The sequence below is a fragment of the Equus caballus genome, chromosome 16, assembly GCF_041296265.1.
Source record: "Equus caballus isolate H_3958 breed thoroughbred chromosome 16, TB-T2T, whole genome shotgun sequence".
Lineage (NCBI taxonomy): Eukaryota > Metazoa > Chordata > Mammalia > Perissodactyla > Equidae > Equus > Equus caballus.
In genome coordinates this window covers 8,771,815-8,791,559 of record NC_091699.1, presented here as the reverse complement: position 1 = coordinate 8,791,559, position 19,745 = coordinate 8,771,815, and the positions used below count along the sequence as shown (strand labels likewise).

The 19,745-nt window shown below is 45.0% G+C and overlaps 1 protein-coding gene across 50 annotated transcripts in view; it reads right to left on the bottom strand.

The window, feature by feature from the left end:
- LOC138917980 (ral guanine nucleotide dissociation stimulator-like) overlaps positions 1–19,745 on the bottom strand; it is a 91,560-nt gene that overhangs the window by 54,788 nt on the left and 17,027 nt on the right. For 10 of the 50 annotated variants that reach the window (XM_070237069.1, XM_070237058.1, XM_070237089.1 and 7 more), the window contains 4 exons: positions 13,281–13,375; positions 11,179–11,376; positions 8,831–9,036; positions 3,835–4,104 (listed from right to left, as the gene is read on the bottom strand). The exons of 2 other annotated variants lie outside the window; for them this stretch is intronic. The gene's annotated coding sequence lies outside the window, so the exon portion shown is untranslated. Of the gene's footprint in view, positions 1–3,834; positions 4,108–8,830; positions 9,037–11,178; positions 11,377–12,931; positions 13,138–13,280; positions 13,376–16,508; positions 16,980–19,745 lie in introns of all 50 variants that reach the window. 38 more of the 50 variants (XM_070237082.1, XM_070237080.1, XM_070237090.1 and 35 more) reach the window with 10 other exon arrangements.

The following is a 19,745-nucleotide window of genomic DNA, read 5'->3' as shown; positions in this document are numbered from 1 at the left end:
TCAGGGAATGAACTCTTAAATGTCTCAAGGAAGGACACAGACCAGAATGAAATGAAAACCATTCTTAGATTACATCTAAGCCAGAAGTTTTGGCAGATCACTGCGGGGAGGAGCCCCCTTGGGGTGTGTCATTCATGGCTGGCTGAAGACAACCCATCCCCTCCTTCTGGGAGTTCCCAGAACAATATGGAAAACAGAAATTTGAAAAACATAACAGTAGGTGGGGTCCACCCCCAGATGACCACTCCAGAGCTTTCTTTTCTGGATCCCAACACCCGACAAGTGCTAGAAGCCCATATTATAAGGTTTCGTGTGAGTCAGAGGTGGGGCCTACCCCTCAAAGTTCTTGAATCCATAAAATCCTATAAGTTGAGAGAAGCCAAAACATGGCCTCTTCCCCAATTTGACTTTCTCTCCTCAGCCACCTATATTTCTGGGGTGGATTCCAAAGCTGAGGTTTCCAAGCCCCCTGAGGGAAGCTCTAAAAGTTTTCAGGGAAATAAGTTGCAAACAACGAATTCAGTCCCCATCCTGGATCTTCCACTCCCTGCTACCTCATCTGTGGGCAACGAAGGACAGGGGTCCCTAAAACCATCCCACTCTGATATCGACCGGGAGCTTGCCAAGGACATCCAGGCAATCGAGCATGGCAGACAGACTTCAGAGATCCTCACACACAGCTTTATAGACAAAGTGAGTCACAGTAAGACTGCACTAGACAATAACAGATGCAGCTGAGAGGTGCCCACAAGGCAAGCTGGGGCTGGACATGTGCCAAGGGATGAGAATGTGAGTTCCAGTGATAGAGAGGACATGATTCAGGGCCAAAAGATAGTGGAGAAGAATTCAAAACATTTTTCCACGTCCACCATGAACTTCAGGGAGATATTCAAGGCTGAGGAGCTGTGCGTTCTTACATCACAATCTTGTGACATCTTGACAACCAACAAGTTGGGAAGCTCCCAAATGGTAAATATCAATGTGAGCAAAGTAGAAACTACCCTGACCAGTGAACGTCCCTCATCAAAAATACCAGTTCCCCAAGATTCCAAACCATCAGACATTAAAAAACAGCTCCCTACCGAGTTGAAGTTTCAATTGAAGAGCAAGGAACATAGCCAGCCTAAAGGCTCTCCCGCTGACATATCCCTTACTTCAGATAGCTTGCCTTCGACTCCTCACTGACTCAGTCCCAGAGCGTCTCCAGTGGGGACATGGGAGCTTCCCAGGTGCTGCAAGTCCACTTGGAGGACAATGGAGATTAGCGGGAACCCTGGGCCTCTAAGCATGTCTCATGGAAATGCCAGGATAGGAATTTCCCACCAGCTGCAAAGAGAGTGAGACCTCTGGACTCCAGAGCAGGAGAATGTGGAAGCGAGGATTCAGGAGTTGGGACGTCTAAAGCCAGAAAGAAGAGCCACTCTATTGAGGACAGAGAATTAGAGGGCACTTCCCCGTATCTGTCACAGAATGAACAGTTTCCTCCTGAAAGTTACTTCAGAAAAATAATGAGGCAGTTTTTTCAGTGGATTAATTCCAAGAAAAAAATCACAGGGCAGGAAAGTCCCCAGCAAAAAGTCAAGTTCACGTCAACCTTTGCAGCGCTCTGAGACCCAGCTCAAAGTGAAGCTCTCGTGAGCTGTGGGCCTCCTGAAGCTCATGAGCTCATGGCAGCCATCGGGAAGATCCTAGAGGAGAAACTGGCATGTAGCTACGAACCTGAGGCTGCAGAGTTAAGTCAGCAGAAGGGGGAACTGCAGGCCCAGGTACAGCCTGACGAGGGGCATCCCTCCAACTACGGGGCTCTCTGACCCACAGCCAGGGGAATGGGCAAGGACCACATCCTGCAGCCAAGATGCTGCCCCTCCTGACAAGAGTTTTCGTACAAGGGTTAGACAGAAAAGAGACAGGATCAGACAGCCCTGGAAAGTTGTGGCCTTCAAGGACCAGCATTTATGCCAGAGTCAACCCCCTTCCTCACCCTACAGGGAGTCTGTGCCCTATCCAAGACCCACCTGCATGCATGATGTATGCCACGTCCCTCCGGCCACCCTCACCTCTAATGAAAGCACTGTGTTCAGAGATCTGACTCTTCTATTCAAACAGGAAATGCTTCTCCAACACTTCCAGGGAGGAAAAATATCCCCAAAGAAATCATTCAGTCCTTGTTGAGAAAGCATTGCAGTTTTCACGAGAACACATCCTCTGATGAGAACCATGGTTAGCACAACCAAGGATACTGATCGTCCTCAATAAATGTTTCTGCTAGGAGAGAGTAGTGTTCTCTGTGTGGTGCTTTGGGGGAGTGGATTTGGGGTTCCCAGCGCTTATGCTCAGGGAAAGGAAGGAGGGAAGTCAGCTCTGACTGATTTCCTCTTTCGGTTTCTGCAAGATGACCAGTCCCTTGTAGGGGGCCTGACAGTGGCTTTCTCAGTTTTATCTTGGGTCCTGTATTTGACCTTATTCAGATGTCCTGTACTTAAAACACTTTACTTTTTCATAAAAAGTACAAAAAGTTTACTCTAAAAACTTCCGGGCCTTTTCAAAATGAGAAAAACCCTTCAAGTCCAGAACTTGGCTCAACTTGTCTTTCCATCTGCTCCCTCACTATCCTGAACTATACACAGCTGCGGGGTGGGATGCGTTCCTCTGGAAGGATACAGCCAGAATTTCCCCTTGTTGCCTCAGAAAGTTTTGGAATTGGAAGTGTGGGGGTGTTTAGGCCCTGAGGTGAGTGGCAGGGGGAAATGTTGCTCTTGGATCTCTTGGTGAGGAATGAATGTCACCTGCTCCTAAGAGCCTTTCTCTCCCTCAGGAGGTCTGGGTGGTGGGCCACGTCCCCACGCCTCAGCTGACCCTAACGGAAACGGGGAGCAGTTCACCCTTCCCCTTCCTCTACCCTTCCTGGAGCAGACGGGAGGAGAGACCTTGCAGCTCTGAAAAGGACCAGAGATATGAATCTTTTCCTGAAAACGGTAACTTACCTTCATTTAGAAAAAGTTGCTGATTCCTGAGTATCTCACAGGTGAGCAGTCAGTGCAGGTGTGTGTATGGATGGGTTTTGCGATTGTGGACACTGGAGTGGCCAGGGCAGGGTCCAGGAACTGGGTGGGTCCCGCTGAAGAATCTGTTATATGTGGGGTGTTAATCTGTCTGTAAGGCACATTCTGAGCTCGACAATGAGGTCTCCCTGCATGTGAGGACACCTCAAGGAATGGGAGGAGCCGCTCCCGAGGGAAACTTCCTCAGGATGCCCAGCTTGGTAGAATTATTGCAAGACCAAGAGATCACCTGGCTATCATTTGTAGGAATGGTCGTCGGGCAGCCACCCAGAATTTGGGGCAAAAGGAGAAAACAAGTAGGGAAAAAGGAATGGTGGAGTGAGTGGAAAAGGAAGGAAAAAATGAGGAGGGGAAGAATGACCTTATCATCACTCCTCATGATCCCTGAGGGTCACTTCGAGCTCACAATGTCCCTTCCAGACAGATTAACACCCCACATCCTGGCCATCCACTCCACCCAGCACTACCTTACCTAGGCCTCACCTCCTGGAGACTAATCAGGGCTGGGGGGAGCACAATGATACCACTGCAGCTAAGAGAATTGGGGATAGTCTTCGAGATTGAAGACAGTATCTCCAGGAATGTTGTCAAGGAGGTCGTCCTCTCATTTGGTGCCTGCCTTCCCAGCCATGCTGCATCTTACACCAAGGTTACAGTAATTTAGGGGTGTGTTAGTTACTATATAACAAATACCCCAAAAGTTAGTGGCTTAAAAAACCAAATATTTATTAATTCATAGTTTCTGTTGGTGAGGAATCTAGGCAAGGCCTACCTGGGTTCTCTGCTCCAAGGTCTCTCACAAGGCTGCAATTAAGGTGTCAGCTGGGGCTGGGGTCTCAGCTGAAGGCTTGCCTGGGGAAATACACACTTCTTCGCTCACTTCTATAGCTGCTGGCTGGATGCAGTTCCTCAAGGCCTGTTGGACTGAGAGCCTCAATTCCTGGATGGCTGTTGGCTGGAGTTGGCCGGAGGCAACCTTCAGTTCCTTGTCATGTAGGCCTCTCCAACATGGCAGCTTGCTTCATCAAAGCCAGGAGAGAGTCTGCTAGCAAGACACAAGTCACAATCTTGTAAACTAATGAGGGAAATGATATCCCATCACCTTTCCCTTATCCTATTAGTCAGAAGCAAATCATGAGGTCCAGCTTACACTCAAGGGGAGCAGTTTATACAAGGGTGTGACTAGCAAAAGAAGGGATCTTTGGAACCTTCTTAGAACTCTTCCTAACACAAGGGTTTCTTCTTGGACATCCCACTGAGTTTACTGAAGCAAAAGTGACCAAAGGGACCAAGTGGATCCTTGTGCTCATCCATATCCACGTCATCAAAGTTAAAGCTGTTTAATGGCTAAGCGGAGTAACGTCTGGTAAGAAAAACATCAAAGAGATTGAAGCATCCAAAGAAGGAGGGAAAGGTGGCATGGAGGTAAAGGCGGTGTGGGGTCATCATGAACGGTAAAGTGAAAGGAGCCCTTAGAACCACCTGCCTCGCCACTGCCAGTATTCAGACTTAGAGGGGAGGAAAAATTAGGTGCAAGACGGCTCATCCTCACTCCGCCACCGTATCTCCACTCTGCTCTAGCTCCCCGACTACAGGCCTAAAGAAGCAACCTTCAGTTCCCATAGAGATAGCCAGGCTTATAGAGGAAGCAAACCCTACAGCTTGCAAGGTTTAACTTCTGCTCTTATTGATATATTTAATATAGCACATCCATCATTTCAAATTTGCTTCTCACAGCTTGAACATCAGAGAGGATGAATCACACAATCGATGGCAAAGCCAGTACTAGGGAATTCAGCATGTAGCTCCCATTCTGGGATGTCTTCCATGAACCCATTGCCAAACAGCTTCTAACCAAGGGAGAGGTGGTGGCTCATAAGGGCTGACTTACTGGCTGGGGTCACAAAACAAGTCATACCTGGTGCCCAGATATTTGCTTCTATTCAGAGAAACACTGGATGAGGCAATGAGACAGAATTTGCACACTCAGCACATCTAGGTAGTGAACTGTCCAAATGAGGTGACAGTACCACCCAGGAGTGATCCCACACTCTTGTTCTGCTTCTAGTACTGTTTTCCTTTTTCCCAGATTCCAGTTCCTATGGGAAAGCAGGACTCTTACCAAAAGAAGGAAAACGTATTAGCTGAACAGTGACTGGAGAGATGAGGATGAATTTCTCTACAAACAGATTTCATGGGCTTGCTGCTTATACCCAGAGATCAGTGCTGTGCAGCTTGGGGGACGTGGGGGGTGGGGGTGGGCGTGGGGGTCTCATTTACACGATATTCTGTGGCGCCTGAAGAATTTTCAGTGACATAGAATGTGATGGGAATGGGTTACCTGAATTTTTATACCCTCAAGCCCACACTCCAAACCTAATGTCAGGGCCAATAAAATGCATGAATTGACTGGTACCTTGATGTGGCTTGGGTATGGGAACCCCAGATCCCAGCTTCAGGTACTGTGAATTTCTCTGGTACCAGGTGCTGCCTAAGGGAATCAGCTTTCTTGAGGCAGCCTTCACATGGATTAACACTCAGAACTGTGCCCTAATCTGCAGCCACAATGAAGGGGCCAAGGCTACGAGAAGGGGCTCTTCTCTCTCTCTCTCTCTTTTTTTTTTAAAGATTGGCACCTGAGCTAACAACTGTTGCCAATCTTCTTCTTCTTTTTTTCTCCCCAAATCCCCTCAGTACATAGTTGTATATTTCAGTTGTGGGTCCCTCTAGTTGTGGCATGTGGGATGCCGCCTCAACGTGGCCTGATGAGCAGTGCCATGTCCACACCCAGAATCCGAACCAGTGAAACCCTGGGCCGCCAATGCGGAGCATGCGAACTTAACCACTTGGCCATGGGGCTGGCCCCGGGGCTCCTCTTGAGGCCTTTCCTCTGGAACTTCCACTGGCCCTGGATCAGAGCCTAAATCAGGCTATTTTCCTGGGGTCACAAGGACACGTTTGGTCTTCCTTAGGGAGGCCAAGTGGAAGCTCAGAGATTTGTGGAGGCTGCCTCCCTATCTCTCCCAGGAGACTCGGGGTCTGTTCCTTCCTTCTATGGGGGCCAGGAGGTAGAGAAGGAACTGAGTATTATGCAAGTTTAGCAATGCTTCACTGTGGGAGGGGGTTGGGCTGACAAGAGTAGGTAATTTTCCTTTGCAGGGATTCTTGCCCAGCTTGAGGCAACCTTCATTTGAAGCAGGATAATGCTGTTTCTACCCTCCACCTGAGGGGACTCCAGAAGGAATAAAAGTTACCTTTCCTCATTTGTCTTACAGGAAGTTCTGGGCTTCTGGGTTCAGGAGTTATTAATGGCTTTCATGTTTCCTGAACCCAAGGAGAAGTAGTGAGACACCTGTTGTACAGTCCTGTCCAGACCCTCATGTGGGAGGAGACTTTAGCTGGCTGCTCCAAGGAGAGAGGAGATAGGGGTTGACACAAGTGCTGGGGTGAGAGAAGGAGAGTTGCCTAAAGGTAGCAGTGGCTCCAAGACCCTGAGAATCAGGATGTAGACACGAGTCCCTTAGGTGGACGGGTTCTGTGTGGAAGTCCTCTAGGAGACAGCACAATGTTTTAAGGGATGAAGTGATGATGCTGAGATGACTAATCATCAAGCCCCATCATCTTGAGAGCTGTCGCAAGACACGGCATTGCTCACACTTAGCACAGAGGCTGTGCAGCCACTGGCCTTTCAATGGGCCTGAAGGGCTTGGGCAATGAAAATCCCAGGGGCAACCGAGATGGACTCAAGATCACAGGCTCTTACCTACATATTTGATGGTGAATACTTAACTAAATAGGCAAAAAGCTCCCATTAATGACTACTATTGTATATCTTCCTACCCTTTAAAATGGGGTCTTTGAGCCAGATTTAATTTAATTTAGAAAAATTAAGTACTGCTTATTGTACTTCAATCTTGTGAAACAAATTTATGCTTTTTATGTATATTATCCCATTTAAACTTTACAATGCTTTGAAGTAGGTTTCTTTACCCTCTTTTATAGAAGGGCACGACCTGAAGGACAGAGAAGGTAATATATATTCAGAGTGCTAGCACAGAAGAGGGAGCCAGGGATGGAGAGCCCCCTTACGCTGTGAGGGATTCTTTGGATGTAAATGATGGCAAGTACAATTCAACTGACTTTAAAAACAGGATCTGTTGACTCAGGCACCTGAAAAAGGTCTGGGAGTAAGGCTGCCCTCAGGCAGGAGGATTCATATTGGGGCTCAGCTGATGTCATCAAGTTTCAGTTTCTATCCATTTCTCTGCTCTAGATTCTGGACTGGCTACCTTGTAAGTCTGTCTGGCAAGTTCGTAGCTACATCTTCCAAACTAAAAGCACAGCCAAAAATGGGTTGTTTCTCCCACTAGTCCCTTCAAAAGTCCCACTGTGCCTTATTGTCTCCAGTTGGGTCACATGCCCATCCCTGACCAAACGCTGTTGCCAAAAGCATGGACAAATCTTTTTGGCCAAGCCTGACTTCAATGCCCTCCTTTAAAGTAAGAGCGTTAGTGATAAACAACTCCACTTGACATGGACTGAAACTGACAATGGGGTTAGATCCCCAGAGGGCAAAAGAAGGACTATTTTTAGAAGGTGAGTGAATGCTGAGTGTCAAAATAAAAACAAAAACAAAACGGATGTCTACTTCAGCCCTCTCTCTCACCACCCCATTTCTGCCTTCTTGTCCAGAGTCATGCCATGGACTGAAGGTTAGAGTTAGAGGAAATGCCAATTCTGTGGAGGACAGGAAAGGAACTCAAAGTGGAAGGAATCAATCAGAGGCCCCAACATCCATCCGGATAGACCATCCAATGATCTGATCTCTCACTGTCTGCTCCTTCTCATCTTAGAGTCCTTTACCTTCATTCCAGTTCAGTTACGGCCATATCCTAGAACTTATCACCAGCAACACTTGTGTGTTCTGAAAAAATACAGTCTGACATTCCTCCCTTTATCCACTCAGCTTATGCCCTCAGCATGCTAATTCCTCAACCTATTCAGGAACTACAAGCCACTCTATACTTTCCCCTGCTCACCTGACAACCTTTGTCTTCATTTCCTCCCTCTCCAAGCAAAACTTCATGGGGCATCACTTAATCCTAAACCTAAATATACTGCTCTGCTCTAAACAGCCTACCCCCTTCTTTCATTTGTCCTGTCTAGCAAAATCCAACTCTGCCTGTTTTAGAACTGCCTTCAAATAAGGGCCTGCTTCCTTTTGGATAAAATCACACAAGTGTGTTTGTGCCCCATAAACTTCTGTTCTACATTTGTTGCTCAGCTCCACCACTGCCTCAGAATCCAGTCATTCCTCCTGTGTTACCATGTGCCAGACGCTCTTCCAAGCACTTGGGACACCCAGTGGAGGCAACAAACAGAGGCCCTGTCTCGGGGGAGCTTCTGTGATTGTTTTCTCAGTCAACTCGCTTGCCTAAGTTCTCAAAACAATTCCACTTTCCTACACCTTGTCCACACTCCTCGCTCATTGATCATATGTGCTGGACCACCAGAGGGAAACAGAGAAGTCATCAGATGGGAACTTTTCTTCATAAAAACTTCAAAACAAAACAAAACCAAAACCAAAATGAGATCCTCCATCTCTTCTTTCCTCCTTCCTTCCCACCATACTGAAAGGTTTCCCTCAATGCTTTCCTTAATCCTCCCAACCTGGGATCTGCCCGCCCTTTCCAAGTCACAACACTTTCACATGTGTGGACTATCTGCCTTAATTATCTACTTTTCCAGAGGACCAAGACTACATTTACCTCATCACAGCTGGAAACACCAAGCAGAGCTCAGAATCCTCTGGAGGAATACATTGGCAATGGGAGGGATCTATGGGGAGGTCCTGCCCAGCATGCTCTGGGGCGGGGCCACGTCCGGGGGCAGGGCCTGAGAGACTCTGAGAGCCTGTTTGGCTTCTTGAGGGCGACGGCACGAGCAACATGGCCAGACATCTCACCTCAGGCTTCTGGAAGATATGAGTTGAGATTTAATTCAAAGACAGGTTCTGAGGAAGGTTTCTGGATGCCTGAGTGACCTTCCCCACTGCCCAGCCTGAAGGATCCTTTCCTCCATGTGCCATTTCCATTACGGTGGGCAGGCCCTCACAGCCCCTGACCCCCCAAACTCTCACTCCAGGCCCAGCCTTAGAAGGCGCTCAGACGCCTGGGGGCAGGGCTCTGCCTGCCCAACACCACCCCCTTTGACGATGGCACTCTTAGGAACTCCACCAAGGTGAGAATAGTAATAAATAGAGTAACAATATTGACAACTGTTAAGGCTTCACCTTACACTGGCTGCCTGGCCGTGCACAAGTAGCCTGAGTCTCATATCTCATCTATTATGTGCAGATACTGATGTGTACTGATAGGGTTGGTCCTCGGAACTGGAATGAATGAGTAAAGAGTTTTGAACAGTGTTTACCCAACACTAGAAGTTTAATATGTGCTACCCATTATTATCACTCATTTAAAATGCTAGGCCTCCTCTTTATTATTTTAGAAGTATCAATTTACCACTCATTCATTCTTCCTTCCTTCAGAATGAATTTATTTAGTACCTAACATGTGCCAGACACTATGCCAGGCTCTGGAATACAATGGTAAGCAAAAAGGTAGAGTCTCTGCCTTCATGGATCTTACAGTCTAGAGGGGAGATCAGGCAGAAATTAATCATACAAGATTGTGTAAATGTCCCATGTTACATTCTATGAAGGGTTCATGAGCTGGTTGTCGGTGCCAAGGGAGTTTAAAACATGGGGATTGGGCCTAACCAAGGAGAAGAGGGTCTTCCTCACCCACCCCTCAGGAGCTGATAAGGCTTAAGAGGTAACAGGTGAGTAGGAGACAACTTGGCAAAGCAGGGAGGGAGAAGTGTTCCAGGCAGAGGAATCTGGGTGATGAGAGCAGAGAGAGTGAGGAGGGAGGAATGTGATGCAACAAGAAGAGGGAAAAGCGTGGGAGGCACAGATTAAGCAGAGTTCTCTGGGCCAAATCAACTAGTTAAGTCTTTGGAGCAATGGGGAGCCAGGGGAAATTTTTAAGTTATGATTTATTTATATGTGTAGGGTATTCAGATTTTAGTTGTATTATTTGAGTTTCCAAAAGATTACTGTGAATTAATACTGTGAATTAATGAATTACAGTGATTTAATGTGAAGAATGCTTTGGATGGGGTAAACAGGATGTGAGAGACCAGTGAGAAGGCCACTGCAGTAATCTACAAGAGAAATGATATCAGCATGGACCACAATGGTGGTGACCAAAGTGGAGTAACGTGGACGGATGTGAGTGGCATGACTTCATTAATTCTAATAAGTCGGAACATTTTTCCTTTTGTTTCGCTCCAGTGCCCAAGAGGTACAGGTTGGTGCAAGATGTGGGGTCTTTTATAGAGTTGGACAAGTCAGCAGACACGAAACATTTGAAAAGGCTGCTTGAACTGCTGACTAGCCAAAATCAAAGAGGAAGTTGACCTTCAACCCTTTGTTTTATTCCAGCTGCAGAAGTCATTTTCAGTTACTCTCTGACTCAAGTAAACACCACTCCCTGTCACCTTATCCCTTTGAGGGTTGGTTCACTTCTACATTTTCACTGGGACATGATTCTCACTGACAGTAGAAAGTTCGGCACTCAGACCTGCAGATGTGAAGACACTTGCTCCTCTCTCGAACTATTAGTACTTCTGGGAAACACGTCCCAGTGCCAAACTGTCCTGGTCCTGAAATGACCCCATTATTTGGGGAGGTAGTAAAGGAAATTGCATGTTTTAAACCCCGAGCGGCACTCTCTTTGGACATCGAAAGGTGTAAATGATAAAATACTTACTAGACTTAAAGACCAGGGAGTAAACGGGGGGGCTGGATGCTGCCCAGACTCTGTGTGTCAGCAAAACATATCTGAGCTCAGCGAAGGACCAAGACCAGGACCAAGTGTTTTCCTCAGTGGAATAGTTAGACAACAGAGGTGGGCAATTTAGGAAAGATAACTTCTTCTGTCCCTGCTTTAGAATTTCTATTACAAACAAAACCCAATCCTTAGCAAGATTTAAGAGCATGGGACAAAGACTGCTAGATGTTGAACTGCTGGGAGTGGGCCCACGTTTTATTTACCTTTGTATCCAAGCACATCCGCAGTGCTTGCCACGAGGCAGATACTCAGTGAATGCTGGGTGGATCAAGGATTCCTCTGTGTTTTCAGGGGGTATTTATATGGTATGGGAATTCAGTCATTTTTTGCCCCACTAGGTAGAGATGGATGCTTTCTGTTCTCCATGTTTACTTTGAACACCATTTAGCTACAGGGATGTTCTAAAATGAAATAATAAGGAAACCAGCTTTAATACGATTTTATATATACAGACAGATACACTTTCTGACCACGTGCAGATATGAATGCTCTCCCTGGAAGATGCTTTTGTAACCTAAATTGCACTAGAATGAGGTTAGAGATGGGGAAGAAAGGGAAAGTAAGGTAAAACTCACAGCTTAATTTCTAGACAGGATTGCTGCTTTAAAAATGAATTTCAGGTGCTTCTTGGCATACTTGGCCCAAGCACTGGAGATTTAACAGTGATTTGTGATTTGGTGTGACCCAGAACATGGCCCAGTGGTCCTCTGAAGCAGTCAGTCTGTTCTCTTGATTGCTGTTCTGGACTTTCTCACCGTCACTCCCCATCAGGGCCCCATTCCTTCTGCTGTGTCCTAGTGGAACAGTCCCTTGACCTTCATTCTCCCACTACTCTAGTCTCGACTTCTCCTTGTTGCTAGATTACTCTATTATTGCTTCTCACATTGTGGTTCCCAGACCAGCAGCATTAGCATTGCCTGGGAACTTATTAGAAATGCAGATTCTTGGGCCTCACTCTGGACCTACTCAAGAAGAAACTTTGATGTGGGGCCCAGCAATTTTAACAAGCAAGGTAATCTCCAAGGTGAGAACCACTGCTGTACGTAAAGCTTTCCTGCCGACAACCACATGAGTGTGTGTGTGTGTCTGTGCGCGCCCTTCTATCCAAGGCCTTCTGCAATCAAGCACCAGCTCATGTGTCCCCACGCAGGGAGGTGTGTTCCACAGTTATCCTAATGGGTTACCTGCTCTTCCCTCTGCTCTCCTGCCGCCTCTCTCTGTTAATGTTGGGTCCTCTGCTAGAAATACCCACCTCCTCCCTCTCCTTGGAGAAACCTTACTCATTCTTTAAGGCTCACTTAAAAATTAATATTTATCTAAGGAATCCATACCTGTGCCTTTAAAACCAAATAGTACTGAAGGCTTTATAAAGAACCATGGCAGGCCCTCCCCCACCTCACAACCCCAATCCTTCCTATCCCCCCAGTTCCATTCCCCATGGAAACCACTTGAGCCGTTTCCATCATAGTTGTTCTGGTGTTTACCTCCATTTATATAACTAATACGCAAATACTTGTATTTAAAAGTAATTTTAAAATATTAGACACTAACTTCTTGCCGTGGTAGATAAAATTTGAGTAGGTAAAATTGCAGGTGGATGAAATTTGGTCGACACCCCATTCCCCTCTTCACTCTTCTCAATCTGTCCTCACTTAAATCTTTATTCATGCAAAGTTCATCTTGGCATGGAAGGTGACCCCTTTCCTGGAACGTGTTCAGAGACTGCTCCTCCCCTGCTCCCACAGAGCTGTGTATCTCTCTTAGTGCACTGTTCCCCTTGCCCTTCCACGTTTGTATCTATGTGTCTCCCATTCCCACCAGCTTGTAAGAGCCAGGAAAGTCTAATCCATCTTTTACTTTCTCTGAATCCTCCCAGGGCAAAGCACAGGGCCTGGGATATAGTACACACTGAGCAAACGTGGCCAATTTAACCGTAAAGTAAAATATCTGCCTGACCTTTGAAGCTTGCTGGTGTGACAGCAGTACTTGGAATGAGTCTTCCCGTTCCAATGTGGTTTTCCAACATTATTGTGGGGAATAGTAAACTAGAGTCAGGAGACTTGAGCCACACCACCTTCTTGGTGACTTCTTTTAAGACCTTGGGGAAGGCACTTAATGGTTTTGCTTCCCTTTTTTCACCTATAAAGTGGCAACAATAATATCTATGGACAGAGTTGTAGGGAGGACCAAATACAACAGCACAGGTTATCAGGCATAAGGCATTACATTGATTCCTTATGTTTAAAACAAAAAGGCAAACCATTTTCTGGTAGCACATAGGGCTATAACGAGCATTAAAACCAACCTTTAAATAGAAAACTTTATTTTTAGATGATCCAGGGGGTCTTTCTTCCAAGATCAGCCTAAGATTTTTTCGGAGGAAACTGTATTCTCATTGTCCTGAAATTTGAAGCAAGAAAATTCAATCATTTAAGACCATTTGCCTATTCTGACTTGTTGATGAGAAATCACCACTACTGCCACCCTTTTAGCCTCTGAAGGGATTGTAAGCTTTGTCTTGATGTGATGGCTCAAAAATAAAATCTACCAAAGGCACGTTTTCTAAGCCTTGTCTGGCTCTACCCATTAGAAAAGTGTGAGCTACTGTTCTATCAAAACTAATTCTATTTTAAATCTACAACCAAGTCTCAATTACCAAGGTTAATGGGACTACATGCATACATAATTCTCTCTTACATTTATACAGTGCTTTTAACTTCTTCAAAGCACTTTTCACTGTACTGCATATATAAAACAGAGGCATTTTTTTAAATCCACAAATAAGGTAAAAAATAAATCTTAAGATCAATAATTTCAACTTTGTACCTGTCAAAAGCTCTTAGAACTTGCAAAATTGTCTAATAGGACTTTCATTGCCCTACTCTCCCCTCGACCCCTCTCAACTAAGGCCAGAAAAGACCGAAAGATCTGGAGGAATCTCCAGAGGAGAGGAAGCCAGAGAGGGAAGGAAGCCAAGGACCTGGGCCATCCACAGCCTGGATCATTAGCTCCAGCGTAATTGAGAATAACTGACTGTATGTGTGACTATGGCCAGAAAATCCAGAAAGAGATGAAAAGGCAAAGAAAATGACGTGTGAGTAACAGTATTTACAGGGTCTGTCTTTGTCATTCTCTCAACAAGCATTATTGAGTGCCTACTGTAATGACAGGTGCTTTCAACAAAGAGGATGGACACAGCAATGAACAACCCAGGCAAGACTGCTATTTTCATAGTGATGACCTTCCTGAATGGTGCAGACAGACAACAAACACAAAGACACACAACTTCACATAAACAGATAACTTCAGGTGGCACTAAGCTCTGTGGAGTCCATAAAGACAGGAATGTGATAGAGCCTTGGGGAGGGGATGCTGTTGTAGATAAGGTCACCAGGGAAGGCCTCAGGGTATCTGAGCTGCAATCTGCGAGAAGAGAAGAGCCCACCCTGTGCAGGTCTGCAAACCAGATGATGGAATGAGTGAACTCGCCAAGTATGCTAGAGGGAGAGGGGTCCAGGCCAGTTTCAAGGGGTTCCAGGAAAGTCACTGTTCTGTGGTTATTCACTTTGTGTCCTTTTGGGGATATTACTAAAACCTCTCCAGGACCCCGGATTTATTGCCTCTACAATGTGAGTTGCTAACACTGATCACCTGGACAGGGGAGCGCTGAGAAATAATGGGTAAACAATTGTGAGGAGCCACATAAATGCTAAATAATGCTCACGGTAATAAGCTTTTATTAAAGTCAGCACCTTGATAGGCAGCTCACAATCGGATACCTTGGCAAATGTGTGAATTGACATGGCTGCTCCCTGTGCACACCAGCACCATCCTTTAAAACAGAAAAAAATAAATGAGCCTATGGTCATGATATTCGAAGTAGTTAGTGATCAAACAACTGTCTGGAGAGAAAGCTGGTGTGTGAAGTGTACAATGGGAGCAGGAAGATAACGGCACATCACAGCCCAGCTCACGCAGAGGATAACTCATGAATTGACTGGATGCTTGCTGGTGCACACACCATCCACTCCAGGGTGGTACTCTAACCCCATCAGGACTAGGTGCTGCCACCAAAAGCCCCAGCAGACAGGAAGGGGAGTGAGAAGGAGCCAGAACAGAAGCATCTCTGGCAGCAGCCCTCTCTGGCCCTCTTGGCCTTGGAAAGCCACCCCTGGGGGAGGACTGAGCAGCCAGCACCAAGGGCCCTACCTTGGAAGGGCACCAAGGAAGTGGTGGGGGGGTGTGAGGGAGGAGGGATGAGCATTGCATTTCTCCCTATGAGAATGAAATATCCCAACGCCAGGAGAGACTTCAGTTGTCGTTATAACTGAGCCTCCCCACACAGAGATATGAGTCCACCCCTTAGAAGCAAATCTTCCTACCCCAAAACCTCCCCCAAAATATAACATTAACATCACAAAAAATGAATTCTTTTTTGTGGGTCCTACCATCTCTTTGATATAAATACACAAGTGCCTAAACATTCTTCCCCATCTCCCATCCCACATCGGCAATCAGATTGTGACACACACACACAAGCACATGCTCACACAAATACCACATACACCCAAGCACATGCTCACACAAATACCACACACACCCAATTCCTTTGTTAAGCCCTGGCTCAGCTATTATAAGGTACCTGTGGAGTGTAGGTCACATAGCAGAAAAGTTTAAATTACTGTTGCTTCTACTCTGAAAAGCAGACAGGAAGAAAAGACAATAAAAAAGAAAACACTTATTTTAAGGCTGAGACTAAACACTCTACTCCACGTTGACTGAGGTCACTTTCCCACTGCGGGATGGGGAGAATCGAGATGATCTCTGAGGTGCTATGAACCCACAGTGCAGACTTCATGTTTTGAGGCTTGACTAGAAACGACGGGGACGTGAAAAAGAACATGGCGAGATAATCCTAGTCTTCAGGAAATTATGGTTTAAACTGGGCTGGAGAAAGACCAAGATCCTCAAAAAAATCTAATTGATTTTAACCAAATGGAGTAATTTTAAAATGTTAAATACACTGGGATATCATATTAAAAGTATTCTGGGAGAGCATGCCGCATGGGACGTGGTAAGTGCTGAATTTTCTGCTGCTAAGGGAGGCATTCCTATCTGCCAGTGTCTCATGCTGCTCAGACCTGAATCATTCATTTAGGTAGACCATTTGTCCAAGTGCGTCATTTCCCAAAACAGCCAATGAAGGAATCCAGGGAGAACTGTCCTGAGGAGATGTGGTCATCCTCAAGGCCAAATCAGTCTAGACTAAGATGGTTTTTAGCAAGACTGCCCAAAGGCCTTCTAGACTTTGTTTGGTAAGTGTTGTTAATGCCTTGGTAACAATGGACTGTTGATAAGGTGGGAGATAATGTCAGAAGGAAGGAAGGTACCCGCTCACATCTTTTGCTTTTAACTTAAGCTAACCCATAAAATCCATTATCAAACCCCAAGGAATGCTCCCAATTATTGTCTTGGACCCTTCATTTCGCATTGCTTTGTTTTTTTCTTTTCAACTCTCTATTTCTGTTTTTACCTGGCACTGACTTGCTTGACTCCTCTTCTCCTCTCAGCTTCTGGCTCTGTGCTCCCCCTTTAGACTTGATGAGTAATTTTGGTTTTCCTGCTTTTCACCTTTGGCACCCCTTCAAAAATGGGTTAGGTTTATCTTCTGGCTCTTTCTACTTCTGACTGCTTGGAAGTTTGGATCATACTTAGCCAAGTTTTGATCCCAGGACCTTTCCCTGGCTTTGACCTGTCTCAGCGGCATCTGTGCTGGGCTTGACTCCTCCAGGTGAGGGCGTCGGCAAGAGGGAGGATCAAGCAAAGATCAAGCAAGGAAACAGGAAGAATATCTGGCTCAGCTTAAACTGTGCAGGGCACTGAGGCCTTGCTGGCTTTCCAGTCTCTGCCTCCTTCTTCCTCTGCTGCTTTCATTCCCTCCCGTCTCTGACTTTCAATTTTTATTGTTTCCACCTTCTGACTGGTCAATCCTCTTCTAGCATCCCTTTGTAAGATTGAAATGGGAGTGAGAGTGATATCCATTAGCCAAAATAAGTTCAATAGCTGGGAGAAACTGCTGAATCTCTGGTGTCTTTATAGCACTTATCAAATCCCAATTAACCATATTAGTTGGCAAACTGCTCTGGCTTCCCAGGGAGTCAGCTGGTAGGTGAGTCAATAAATATCTGTCAGATGAACGGATGCACACACACTAGTTGTGTAGCATGGCATCAGGTACTTTAAATAATACAAAGTATAAGACTTCATCCTTGGCTGAAGAAGGACATCTTCTCACGGCCATTCACAAAAGGACTGTTTGGAAATATCACCAAGCGCTAGACCAGCTTCGCTATTTCTTCTAGAAAACAAGAAGAAATCTCTTGTTTCAAGAGATGTTTGTGTCATCTCTTAATGCACAACTGGCTTCATGTGGGCAAAAGGGAACGTGAGCAAAGCCCTGGTTAAAGCATAACAGACACCCTTGGGCTAATGAACTGTCGAAGGTATTAGTGTCAGCGGATTTTCTACATAACTGCTTTGTAAACAGCAACACACATAAACCATAAGCAAGGAGAATGAAGTGAGCACCCACAGATCCACCACTCATGTCACATCATACAATGTTGATATCACCCCAGAAGCCTCCACTCTCCTGTCTGATAATCTTTCACTTACTTTTCTTTATAATTTCATCACCTTTATAAACTCCCATAAAACATTTAGTTATATCCAGTTTGGGGATCAAAATAGATTAAAAAACAACAATTGCAGGTGCATTCAACATTGGACATGAAAAAGAAAACTGGTTTTTTAATAAGATACTTGAAGTGTACACTTTCCGTAGGTGATCAAGACATTTACTCTTTCGTCCATTTTTATGTTTGCTGACTGCCAATCACTCTACTCCTTAATACTTCAAAGGTATTTTTCCCAAAGCTGCCTTTTGTCTTACACTAATGCTTTCCCGGACTCAAGTGAATTTTGAAGGAGATTGAGCTCATCATGATGAAATGGATGTTGACATTCCATAACCATCATTGTAATTATTCCTAATTTGTACTTTGCTTCAAAAACTCTCTTCCCTTGCCCCCTAAAGTCTGTACTTTCAGAATAGCATCTACAGCTTTAATTATACCTGACAATAAACTACTCTCACCACAAAATCTTGTTAATCACGGTGTATGTTACTATCTTCAAATATCCTGTATTTTTAAAACTGCATTTATATGAGGTTCCCAAAGAGTTACAATATTAGCAATGAATGTTTTAACTGTTTCTGTAATTACTGTTTGTAATTACTACAAATCAAAGTTATACAAACTTTGGATTGGAGGCTGGTTGAATTATCTACCAAACTGGGGTGAATGGTCCTTTAATCAACCGTATACTGAACAAATCTACAGAGTAAAAACTGAGATGGAATTTGAGTGACTTGGTGTCCATCGAGAATCAAATCTGATGCTGTAGTGTTAATAAGGGACTTCAGGTCCAGAATAATTCTGTTAATCACACTTCTTCCAAATTAGTCAGTTAATATTGTGGGTCCTGACGAGACAGGATTTAGGAAGGCAGAGAGCGGCAGGGAATGCTCCTGGTGATAGGATCCTTAGGGCAAAGGACAGAAGACAAAAGGAGAAGGCTGTATTCGTGAGAAGTGAGCTGGACCATAACCGCTATAATTATAAGCTTATAATGTCACCACACTGCTTTCTGTAATGTAATATTTTTGTTGTCTGTTATTTTCCTTGATTCAGGTTTTGTATTTTTCATGATGTGATAGTGAGATCTAGTCTCATTTTTCTGTGTATTTGGATACATTGAGTAGAGTGCTCTGGCTGAGTAAAGAGTTTCACATATGGGAGACTTGAGAAACAAGAGTGGCAAGGAAAGTTAGGTCAGATTATGAAAATTCTTAAAATGTTTATATTGGACTTAATCCTTCAGAAGTCATTTAGTGTTCTCTTTTCTTTTTTTGTAATTGAGAGCACCAGGAGGAAAGGAGTGTTTTTGATGATCTATTTTATTTTATTTCTTTCTCTTTTCTTGGAGGAAGATCCGTGCCCATCTTCCTCCATTTCATCCGTGGCTCGCCTGCCACAGCATGGCCTGATAAGCAGTGTATAGGTCTGTGCCAGAATGGGAACCTACAAACCCCAGGCCGCCAAAGAGGAGCACACAAACTTAACCTCTACACCACCGGGCTGGTCCCATTTTTGGTGATTTCTAAGGTGTAAAAACTAGGCAGGGAGATTAGGTAAGATGATATAGCAAAAATTCAGGCATTAAGAAATAAGGTTAGACAAGGCTGGTGATGGCGGCCATAGATTGGAAAGGAAGGAAGGATGGATGCAGCATCATAAGGGAAAAATTTGCTTCTTTCCCTTTGTCTTTTCAGCCATTTGGGCTTAACGGTGTTCAGTGCTCCTGATTTATTTCCATTCCCATTTATATTTTCCTTCTTCCTTTGATAATCTACTTTTGCTTTCCCATTTTTCCCTCTCTTCTCTCCTTTGCTTGCATTCTTATCACCTTCACTGATAGGACGATGACTGAATCAGGCAGGTAGACATCAAATGGGAGATCTGAGTAGAAACTAACTATAAGATTTACTAATTAGAGTATGTTGCTGCTTAAAACATTTTTTTTAACCTTTCATCTGCAGTTAAAAAGAAGAAAAGAAAGGTGAGGAGGCAAAAAAAGAGTAGAGAGGAAAAGGGAGAGACTCATTTATCCATTCATTCAAGAAGTGCTGTGTTTCCAGAGAAAGAGA